Raw genomic sequence first — 12,453 nt, 5'->3', positions numbered from 1 at the left:
ACATTCGGTAAAGTTTCATCCTATTCCATGGTTTGTATTCTCATTCAAAATAGTGATCATACTTAGAGGATACTTTCCAATCACCAAAGAGCTACAGTCAAAATTCATATACTCTTTAGTGCTCTTTGCCAAAACAGTTAGGACAATATCTTTAGATTTCTTATTCTGAAAAATGTCTTGCCTATCCTAAATACTCTTCTGTACCTAATAGTGATTTAATTTTCAAAGAGTATTTATTCAAACTCTCTTCACAAGCTCTCAAAATTTAAGTCAAAACTTTTTAAGAGCTTCATCTTCGTGAATTAAGTTAAATGGCTAATATGATTGGTATAGGTTTCCACATAAAAGTTTTAAGAAACCTATGCACGAACCTTAAAGTTTAATGCTATTTGAACTTGTGCCTCTCACACATATTGAGATTCATAAGAAAAGAGGCTAGATAGGCTTAGCACACAAAAAAAATACTCATTGTGACTTTTTGGTCCTATAAGCCTAAGCATGATAAGTCAAGATCAAATCACGAAAAATCTAAAACACTTGGCTAAGCAATTAGAAAATGAAAATGGCATAAAATGAGTAGAGTACATAATTGAGGGGGAGCATTTATCCTTCATATCAATATAAATTAAATTGCTCCCATATTCTTATATTGTTTATGTCTTTATGCCTATATGTGTATAGCATTGCAGCATTATCCATGATTCAATAAATGGTTAAAATTTCTTTGATTGATAGTTTATGTATTTTCTTAGCATGATCTACTATTGAACTATATTGAATATCCTGAGTTGATTATACTACTGGATTGCATGCTTGTTATTGAAAGTCTCCTGCATGGCAGATGCAGTTGATGTGAATTGTATGCTGGTAGTGGATTATAGGTTGTTGCATGCCTTATATGAACTATTTGATGAAAACAACCAGCTATCAAGTATAGGTTTTATGGGAAAATGTCCGATTTACACTGCTGAAATTTCGATAGATTTTTCCCAAAGTAATACCTAGTCCAAAGATGATTATAATGAAATTAAAGTTAAAATCTTTTTGAAAGGATGAGTGAAAATTAATTAAATAATTAAACTTCAACCTGACATAATGATCAGACATTTAAAGGAGTTTAGCTCCATTCCTATAGAAAAGGCTCAAAGAACTCATATGCATCAATTCGCTTATCAAAATATTGAGGCTCTTCTGATATCCTTGAACATTATATCTTGCACTTGAAATTCTATGATTTGATATGGAATGTTCTTGGGTCATGAACTACAAAGCATGCCTTAATATATATCCTCTGATGCATCTATGGTCTATAGGGACAACTGTACGGATAAGGATAAATATAGTTGATTAATAATCAGTATGGTTAGTTTAAAGTTTCAAAATGATGGCTTATACTACTAGGCAAAATGAAATAATTCTCTATCTAGTATAAATAGTTTGTTGCACCTAAGCTAGAATTCAAATTGATAGGGGGAACATCTAAAATTAAAATGTCTATCATATTATACTCACAAACTTCTTAGCTTAGATATGTTATTGAATCAAGTGTGGCATGTGCTTGAATAAAATGATTATATTGAAAATCTTTAGTTGAAATATGCAGTTTTGCCACAATCATCCGTTTTTGCCATATGATATTGTTTTTATCTTCGAATATATCTTTAAGTTTCATATGGATGTATTTTTATGGTCATGAGATGTTTTATGCTTAAATATTCACCAAAAAAATTCTATTTGCATGTGCTTTAAATTAAAGTTTCTTTTTCAACAAGCACCCTTAGTATTTCTTAACAACATTCTAAGGGGGATATATATTTACTTATATATTTTCATTTATAGCAAGAACTATTTTCAAACCTAAACTCTTTGTCTCTTGCCTTATTATATTTATATATATATATATATATATATTTTAAATTGCATAACTAATTCGATAACTTCACATGTAAATGCATGCGAACTTGTTAGATTGTGTTTGTGCTCAAACCAACTATTTGCTATCATATGTTGTGTGCTTTAAACTTAAATCTTCCACGGGACCTATGATATATTTCAATTGCAATGGTTTGTGTATATTTATGGTCTAGCCGTGTTTTCATGTCATTTAAGTCATTTGAATGACCAGTTATATTGTTTGTGTGCTTAATTGCTATATTTCATATTTTATGAAGTTATCTTTGTCATTCATTTTGTATTGTATGGCTACTATATCTCTTGAATGATTGAAAGTTGTACTTCTATTTTATGTCTTGATCATGCTGGACTCTTTGAGTTGGTAGTTGTGGATAAACTGTTAATCTAAAACTCAATTAGGTCATTTCTATACAAGTAATTTTGGGAAAATGTTCTATTTTCAAATGATTTGCTACTGAAATTTCTAAAAACTTTCCCAAACCTATCTTGTATCTAAACGAATCATACTCAATGCCCATGGCTATGTGTTTAATATGTATCATAGCCCTTTTAGATATTGCCAAAAGGGGGAGAAGAGGCAAAATTGGGTACTTGAAAATTTGTTAAATCTTTTACATTATGCATATTGTCAGGGGGAGCCTTTTAAGGCTGTACCCACTTTTGTATGGTATATTTGTCATCATAAAAAAGGGGGAGACGATAACATCGTTTTATGAGTGAAATGCTTTAATACACAATTTCTCTCTTTAACCAAAACTCCCAAGTAATGATATATTTAAAACGCTTTGGAGAATTTTAGGGTTCTTAGTTCAATTTGAAAAAATGCACAAATATATTTGATGTGAACTTATTAAAAGCTTTATCTTGAATATTATATTAATTAAAATCAAAAAGCCTTTTTTCAAATATTTAATCACAACTCGATCTTTGTAATATGCAAATATATATACGATATGTAATTCAAAGATCAAAATACTGAGTATAAGGTTTTCCAAACAAAATATCTTTCAATAAAATAAATATTTATGAATACCAAGGATATATATTCAAGTGTTTTAATATATCTAAAATATGAATCCTTTAACTGAATACACACTTGAATCAAACTATTTAATCAATGACAAAACCTTAATCAAGTAGTGAGAAAATATACTCACTATCAATCACCCGGCTTATTTAAACAATAGATTTGGAATGAGAAGTTCTTTGAAAAATAGATATACTCATGAATCAAACACTATTCAACCAATAGCTAAAACCTTTTTCAAGTAATGATCTTGTCAAAAAAAATATTTATATGTATATGCACATTCAAGATCAATTTCTTTAATGATATTCAATAATAAGTAATGAGATGAAAAGTTCTTGAAAATAATAACTTGAATGATCAAACTTCAATACTAGAATGAAATACAAAATGTATATATGAGTTCCCTTCTGATTTTCTGAATTGATTTGCTCAAAGACGATGTGTAGAATGAAGTGCAAGCAATCGTATATCAATCAGCTCAATTTCTCTATTCTCTTTCAATAAGATGTGTTCTTCTCTTCTTGTGTGTCTTAGCTTTTGTTCTAGGGTTTAGATATTCAATATTTATAGTGTCTTACCCTTAGGATTGATCTCAACCGTTGGATCAAAGAAAAAGCTCGCGAGTTCTATTAATAAAAATATGAATTTTAAACTTTTTCGCGACTTCAAGCTACTAAAGTTGAGTTCAGGCTCCTGAAGTGACTTCAGGCGACCGAAGTTCCAGTTCAGGCAACCAAAGTACCTTGGCCAGATTCTTTTTTTCCCATTAATTCTTCAGGCTACCGAACTTAATCTTCGGGCTACCGAAGTGACTTTTTCGCGACTTCAGGCTACTAAAGTTGAGTTTAGGCTCCTGAAGTGACTTCAGACGACCGAAGTTCCAGTTCAAGAAACCAAAGTACCTTGGCCAGATTCTTTTTTTGCCATTAATTCTTCAGGCTACCGAACTTAATCTTCGGGCTATCGAAGAAATTCTTCAAGCGACTGAAGTTGAGTTCAGGCTACCGAAGTGCCCTTTTTCTCAATTTTTCTTTTCTAATTTAAAAATATGCTTTACTCTCTTTCTTGGGTCTTTTATAAAACATATTTTCATGATTTTAAAAGTATTTCTAAGTCTATGAAAGTCCCCTAATGATATACATGAAATGCATGAATCCTAAAATCATTCTAGGTAATGTTGAGCCTCAAATTAAATCATATGAAAATGTAAGTACATGAGTTCTAAATACCCATTCCCAAGATGTTCTTGAACTTTGCCGCTTGCATCTTGATTCTCGTACTCTTTGAGTTCCATGGATCTTGCCAAGATTTGAAAGCTTTACTTGAAGGCTTTCATGAATCGTTATCTTTCCATGCATGCTTAGTATAAGTCCTGTTCATAAACTCAATGCACAGGTCAAATACCAAGTGATTTGTCATTATCAAAACCTGATTGGGCTTATAAAGTCAACAATCTCCCCCTTTTTTATGATGACAAATACACGAGCAAAAAAATATTTAATCGGTTATGCCTAACAAGGCTCCCCCTCAATTAATGCATCAAATATTCAATAAAGAAAAATATGCTTATAATGAATATGCTCATGATGTTTCAATCCATGACATCAACAACAGTTCTCCCCCTTTGCTTATCTCCCTCTTTGCATAACATCAATAACAGTTTTTGCTCATTCTTCTCTACTTCTGATTTGTTTTTATTATTTTTGCTCCCAATTTTTCTCCCCCTTTTGACATCAACAAAAAGGTGTATAATAATAAGACATGAATGGACATACTTTTATGTTCTTCTCCCCTTTGAATTTTCTGCTTACAAGAGGTACAACTCCTTCATAATCCGCTACTTACAAGAGGTACAACACCCTCCTAATCTGCTGCTTACAAGAGATACAATTCTCTCCTCAACCCCGATTCACAAACCGAACCTTGAATACAATTTTATCTGTAAAATACTCAATGTTGCTTCTAACAAAGCTAGTGAGTACAATTCAAAGTCCTAGTACATAATCATAGGATAAAACTTGAAGCTCGGTATGAATGAAATGATATTATTGTTTTATGAGTGAAATGCTTCAATACACAATTTCTCTCTTTAACCAAAACTCCCAAGTAATGATATATTTAAAATGCTTTGGAGAATTTTAGGGTTCTTAGTTCATTTTGCAAAAATGCACAAATATATTTGATGTGAACTTATTCAAAGCTTATCTTGAATATTATATTAATTAAAATAAAAAAGCTTTCTTTCAAATATTTAAACACAACTCGATCTTTGTAATATGCAAATATATATATGATATGTAATTCAAAGATCAAAATACTGGTTTTCCAAACAAAATATCCCTCAATAAAATAAATATTTATGAATACCAAGGATATATATTCAAGTGTTTTAATATATCTAAAACATGAATCCTTTAACTGAATACACACTTGAATCAAACTATTCAATCAATGACAAAACCTTAACCAAGTAGTGAGATTATCCAAATAATCTATGTGAAAATATATGCACTATCAATCACCCGGCTTATTTCAACAATAGATTTGGAATGAGAAGTTCTTTGAAAAATAGATATACTCATGAATCAAACACTATTCAACCAATAGCTAAAACCTTTCTCATGTAATGATCTTGTTGAAAAAAATATTTATATGTATATGCACATTCAAGATCAATTTCTCTAATGATATTCAATAACAAGTAATGAGATGAGAAGTTCTTGAAAATAATAACTTGAATGATCAAACTTCAATACTAGAATGAAATACAAAATGTATACGTGAGTTCCCTTCTGATTTTCTGAATTGATTTGCTCAAAGACGATGTGTAGAATGAAGTGCAGGCAATCGTATATCAATTAGCTCAAGTTTCTTATTCTCTTTCAATAAGATGTGTTCTTCTCTTCTTGTGTGTCTTAGATTTTGTTCTAGGGTTTAGATATGCAATATTTATAGTGTCTTACCCTTAGGATTGATTTCAACTGTTGGATCAAAGAAAAGCTCGCGAGTTCTATTAATAAAAATATGAATTTTAAACTTTTCCGCGACTTCAGGCTACTAAAGTTGAGTTCAGGCTCCTGAAGTGACTTCAGGCGACCGAAGTTCCAGTTCAGGAAACCAAAGTACCTTGGCCAAATTCTTTTTTTCCCATTAATTCTTCAGGCTACTGAACTTAATCTTCAGGCTACCAAAGAAATTCTTCAGGCGACTGACGTTGAGTTTAGGCTACCGAAGTGCCCTTTTTCTCAATTTTTCTTTTCTAATTTAAAAATATGTTTTGCTCTCTTTCTTGGGTCTTTTATAAAACATATTTTCATGATTTTAAAAGTATTTCTAAGTCCATGAAAGTCCCCTAATGATATACATGAAATGCATGAATCCTAAAATCATTCTAGGTTATGTTGAGCCTCAAATTAAATCATATGAAAATGTAAGTACATGAGTTCTAAATACCCATTCCTAAGATGTTCTTAAACTTTGTCACTTGCATCTTGATTCTCGTACTCTTTGAGTTCCATGGATCTTACCAAGATTTGAAAGCTTTACTTGAAGGCTTCCATGAATCGTTATCTTTCCATGCATGCTTAATATAAGTCTTGTTCACAAACTCAATGCATAGATCAAATACCAAGTGATTTGTCATTATCAAAAATGGAATGGACTCGTAGAGTCAACAGTCTCCAATATCACTTATATTATCAGGGGTATTAATTGAAGTGAATAGGACATAAAAGGCCAAATTTGTGAGGTTTCGGGCGACCGAACCCCTGGTGTTTAAAACACCTCGGGCAACCAAACCTTTGACCAGTCAGAACATTGATTTGGTTTCGGGTGGCCGAACCTAAATGAACATAGCGTCCACGGGTGTCCGAACTGCTACTCTAACTTTTCCCACCAATTCAGCAGCCTAAACTTATACGTTCAAAAAGGCCTCAAATGACCGAACATATGAGTTTGGCAAACCGAACTCATGACTAGGTGACCGAAACACGTACATAATGAAAATCACCTTTGGTCAGCCAACCAAACCTTGACTCGGGCACCCAAACTTCAAAAAATAACTTTTTTCATTGAGTCTATTTGGGCGACCGAACCGTGGATCAGGCACTTGAAAACTCTCGCGTTGTTTTTATTTTTACCATGATTAAGCACAGTTAAACGAGGTTAACTTTTTTAGACATAATTAAAACATTTTTGGAAATTACCAGCGTGTCCCCAACAGCTAATTTTCTTCCCTTGTCTATATATTGTGCTTCATTTGCAAGGATTATTGATTGATTAGAAAAAGTGATTAAGTCAAAAACTCTCTAAATTTTTCCAAGCCTATATTGTTCATACTACTTCCAAATACTCTCCTACTCTACATCCTTGATTATTCAAGCCTAGTAAGAGTATTTAAATTGTTTGTGCTCCATTCTAAAAAGCCCACAACTCTCATTTGAAGTTTGTATTGCTTGATTTTTATCTTGAGAGTTAGGCTAGAGTTTTTTCCATTGATTTGAATAAATAAATCTTGTGTGAAAAAACTCATTGGCTCTGGGGTTCTTGCATTGATATTGCAAGATTCCTTAAGCATTATTTTTTTGGTGTGCAAAATATTTTACAAGCTAGATTTCAAACAACTCTTGTGCTTGCTACATTTGAGAAATTACTTTTGAGTTTGTTTGAATATTATTGCTAGCATCTTTGAAACACTAATCTGACATTGAGATATGGTATACTTGAATTTCAAAGAATAGCTTGTTTGAACACTCTTGTGCACATTTGAGATTATACATTATACTGGGTGTTGATTGCACATATATACCATTGAGCTTATTGTTTCATACATTATTGGTGTGTTCTGATTATTACTGGTACAATCTGCTTATTTGAGAAACATTTATTTGTACGCATCTTGTATTGAAATATTGTTGTATTCTAGGTGTGGCTTGAGGGGGCGGTAATACAGTCCGAAAGGATTGGTTGTGTAGGTTGAGGTCAGCTTTGTGCTAATTGACCTGGTTGTATTTAGGTGTCGCTCCACCTGTAAAGTGAGCTTTAGTGTAATCCTTGCGCTGGTGAGCCAAGACAAGGATGTAGGTAGTTTGTCGAACCTCAATAACATATCTAGTGTCATCTCTCCTTACAACTTTATTGTGTATGCTTAATTAGATTACTCGTGTAGTTTAATTTCTGCAGAATATACATTGATTTATTTTATTCGCACTAGATTGACCTTAGGTTTGTGTAATACTATTATTCATTGATTGACCTTCGAGGAAGAATTTTAAAATACCAATTCACCCCCTTTCCTCTTGTGATTGTATCAAAGTCAACATTATGCATGCATATTCATTTGCAAACCTTGGACAAGGGCCAACTCCACACTAGGGCAATCAAGGATGCACTATGCTAGGGCCAAGGGTCAAATTAGTGGGGTTTTTAGATTAGTTTCCTTCATTTTGTTTAACCTTAACCAGAGCCACCCTTTTGTCTTATGTCTGAAAGATCCATTTTAGGTCATTACTTTGGCCATTTTATGTACTTGAAGAAGCTTGTTCTTGGATATTCTAGTAGCATCAATGACTGATGTTAAAATACAAAGATTGTGAAAAATGAGTAAATCTCATTAGGTTGAAAATCCATAGGTGGCCTAGGCATAAGTTAGAGAAAAATGCAAATCACCAAAATACTCTATTTATTGAAGCAGCAAGGCTAGAATTCAATACCAATTTCAAATATAGTTGCTCAAAATTTTATGGTGACAATCAATATTTGTGATTCTTGATCTCATTATCCCTTGTTAAATTTTGAGTTGAATACGCCCCAATCTTTTATGAACCCGAGCTTAGCCTAAATTATGTGTTTAATAAGTCATTGACCATGTATTGACTATTATGTAGTAGAGTCTAAGTCTGAAACTATTGAAAGAGACATCATTCTCCTCACAACATTACCATGACATTGTGACCTAATTGCATGTTGTCCATTATTTTTATGCTCCTATTAAGACTAAGACCTTGATGCTTCTAGTTGTAGAACTAGCTACATTTGAATCCTTCTTAAAAGTAATCTTCACTATCCATTCCACTATTATTATATCTATTCACTTCTTGATAATCTCTCAAATCCCATTTTACCTAGTCGTCATTAAGGTTATGCATGCTTTAGTTGGTTATACTAATGGTTTGAACTCAAAGAAAAACTTAAAGTCAGTGAAACCTAGTGATCACAGACATGGGTCTTGCTGCAAAGATTACATTACAAGTCGTGACAAACTTTGAGTTGAAAAATGCCTTCGTAAGTGGAATTGACTCAGTTGTTTGGAGTAGTTACAGACCATGGTAGTATTGATGATTTGGCATAATTTTCAGTCTAGGGGACCTATTTTTCTTTCTCAACTACTTTTCCTTAAACAAAATCAAAACAAAACTTCTTTTCAACATCATTGCATCAATTCATCTTAGAAACACCTTTTGTTTAAAAATGTTATTTTTAAAAACCAGAAAGGAAATTTTCCAAATGAATTTTCTTGTAACTTGGGGGCTTGCTGCCCTTCTAGTGTGCCTTTTGGAAAAATAATTGGCTATTACCATATTTCTGAGCATCTTTAGGTCATATTACATGGTCATCCATTGGCAATCCAACATTGCTTCCTCATACTATATTACATGATCATTTATTGATAAAAGGTTTTTCATTTTTATGCAAAGATTGTAAGTAGACACATAGCCACAACACTTTTTTCTTTTCATAGTAGAGATGTTAACTGGAGACTAAGCCTCTATGTTTATTTTTTATTTTTTATTTTTTATTTTTTTGGATGGATAGTAGTTGGATGCACTATCACACCACTTTTTTCTTTTCATACACAAAGATGATAACTGAATACATAACCATGGTTTTTCTTTTATTTTATTCATAAATGATAGTTGGACACAATATCACAACATACTTTTCTTTTTATAAACTAAGATGGTGATAAGTTGTCGCTACATCTTCTAATTTTTGTGCATAGATGGTAGTTGGACACACTATCACAACACTCTTTCTTTTCATATGTTAACATGATAGTTGGACATGTGTCCACAACACTTAGATACACAACCACAACACCTTTTCTTTTTCATATGCAGAGATGGTAACTGGATACATGTCCATTGTGTCTTTTTTATTTTTATTTTTGTGCATAGATGGAAGTTGGAAACACTTTCGTAATCAATGTTTAAGTGATGTTTGAATATTCCTAAGTTATCATGGTACTTAATTAATAGGTGTGTAATGGGTGCTAATACTTTCCATTCGCATAATCATATTCTAGTATTTGGTTCTGACATTGCTTGGTATTAGTTAGATGACTTGACCACACCTATGATAAATAAAAGGTTAGTGACAATTCATTTTGTAGAATCTAAGCACAAATAAAAACCCCACAAAAATCATTTTCGGTCTACATCCCCTCAACGCATTGGATCCCTTGGCCGCCCACATAGATAGTGACAAAGAGATTAGATCAAAGGAGTAGATTACCTTGAAGAAACTCAAAGGAACATTGAGGAATGTACTTAAAAGGGAGAATGATAGAGGGTGAGGATTTATATACAAGAAAATAAAGGAAGCAAGGAGTATCAAGGATAGAATATATGAAGGAAGAAACACAAAGCAAAGAGAGAAGCTTGAGGATATAGAACTTAATTCATCTATATATGCTTACTCAACAAAAGGAAAAAATGATGTTATTTCTCTCAAACACATGGCACAGACCGAGAGCCCAAGGATTGCTAATAGGTGATGAACATCCTCCACACGTTTAATAGATTTAAGGAATTAAAAAGGTTACAAAAAGCACATGCAACATAATTATACGACTCCTCAAGGCATTTTGATCCAACAAAAACAAATGAACAAGATCCCATTATTGCATCACATGGATACAAGGCCAAGCTAGAAACCTTGAGCAGAGAACCCAAGTCAAACTCTAGTTCCTTACCATGATGCCTAGACCATATAGTTATCTTGACTTTAAAATACACTGATCTCGCCTTTTAGAAGCCCAGTTGCCTTGAGATCAAAATACGGTGATCTTAACACACCAAAAATTAGCTATATTGGCCTCCAAGCTAGGGGATGATTGTTAAGAATATGAGTTTGAAGAAGTGAGAACCAATCCAAATTGGAAGCGAGACCACAGAGTAGACCCCAAATAACTCCTTATGATGCCAACATAGCCCTCAAGAATAAGATTAGTTGATGGTTACCATGATAATTATGGTAAATTGAAATAGCAGTATTATAGAACTCCTCACTATGCTCTTGAATGACCTCCTTCCTATTAAGTGAAGAAAACTCCTTTTGGGCATCTTTACATTTATTTCATCTTAATTAAAATCACCTCTGGATTAAAATGTCATTTTAAAAAAAACCAAGTCAATTTTCCAAAATGAATTTTCTTGTAAGTTGGGAGCTTACTACCCTCCTAGCTAGTGTGCCTTCTTGAAAAAACATAGTTGACCATAATCATTTTTTTGAGCATCTTCATGTCATATTACATGGTCATCCATTGGCAATTACACCAACATTGCATCTTAATACCACATGAGCATTTTTTGATAAATCCTTTTTCCTTTTTGTGCAAAGATGGTAATTGGATAGGTTGTTGCTGCACCTTTTTTCTTTTCATATGTAAAGATGGTAGCTGGAAATGTGGCTACTGCGTCTTCTTTTTATTTTTGTGCATAGATGGTAATTGGACATACTATCAAAACACATTTTTCTTTTCATATACAAAGATGATAACTGAACACATGATCATAACATCTTTTATTTTTATACATAGATGGTATTTGGACATGCTATCACAACATCTTTTCTTTTCATACAATGAGATTGTGATTAGACACGTTGTCACTACATCTTTCTATTTCTGTGCATATTTGGTAGTTGGACACACCATCACAACTGTAATGACCTGCTTATTTTCACACACACACACACACACACACACACACACACATATATATATATATATATATATATATTTCTTTTCCACATCATAACATACGTATTAATCTTGCTAAACTGTCATAGTCGTAATTAACCTGGACCCATGGATACCAGGAATATATCTGTCAAAAAACTCTGATTCCTAAGCAGCGGAAAACATAAAATCATATACATGCCATAAACACCACAAACCATAACAAAGTTCTACTAAATCTGTCTTATACATATACATACAATCATCCACCAAAAATACCGAAAAGTACTCTTAGGGTCTCCACCCAAAAATCCATCTGACCCTAACTTATCCACTTACCCTATAGATAGGGTAGCTCAAACCACTTCTACTGCTGCGGGGCTCTATTCGCCCTCCTACCTGGATTTTCTAAAATACTTGTAGTGCTGGGGGTGAGACACCTCTCAGTAAGAGAGACAAATTAATATCAGTGCGTGGCAGGATGAGTATTTTTCGTGGTATACATATAAACAGTACATGATTCATAAATGTATAACAGTTGTATCATATT

This window comes from Malania oleifera, chromosome 3 (genome assembly GCF_029873635.1).
Source record: "Malania oleifera isolate guangnan ecotype guangnan chromosome 3, ASM2987363v1, whole genome shotgun sequence".
NCBI classification, from domain to species: Eukaryota; Viridiplantae; Streptophyta; class Magnoliopsida; order Santalales; family Ximeniaceae; genus Malania; species Malania oleifera.
Note: the sequence above shows the minus strand (reverse complement) of the source record.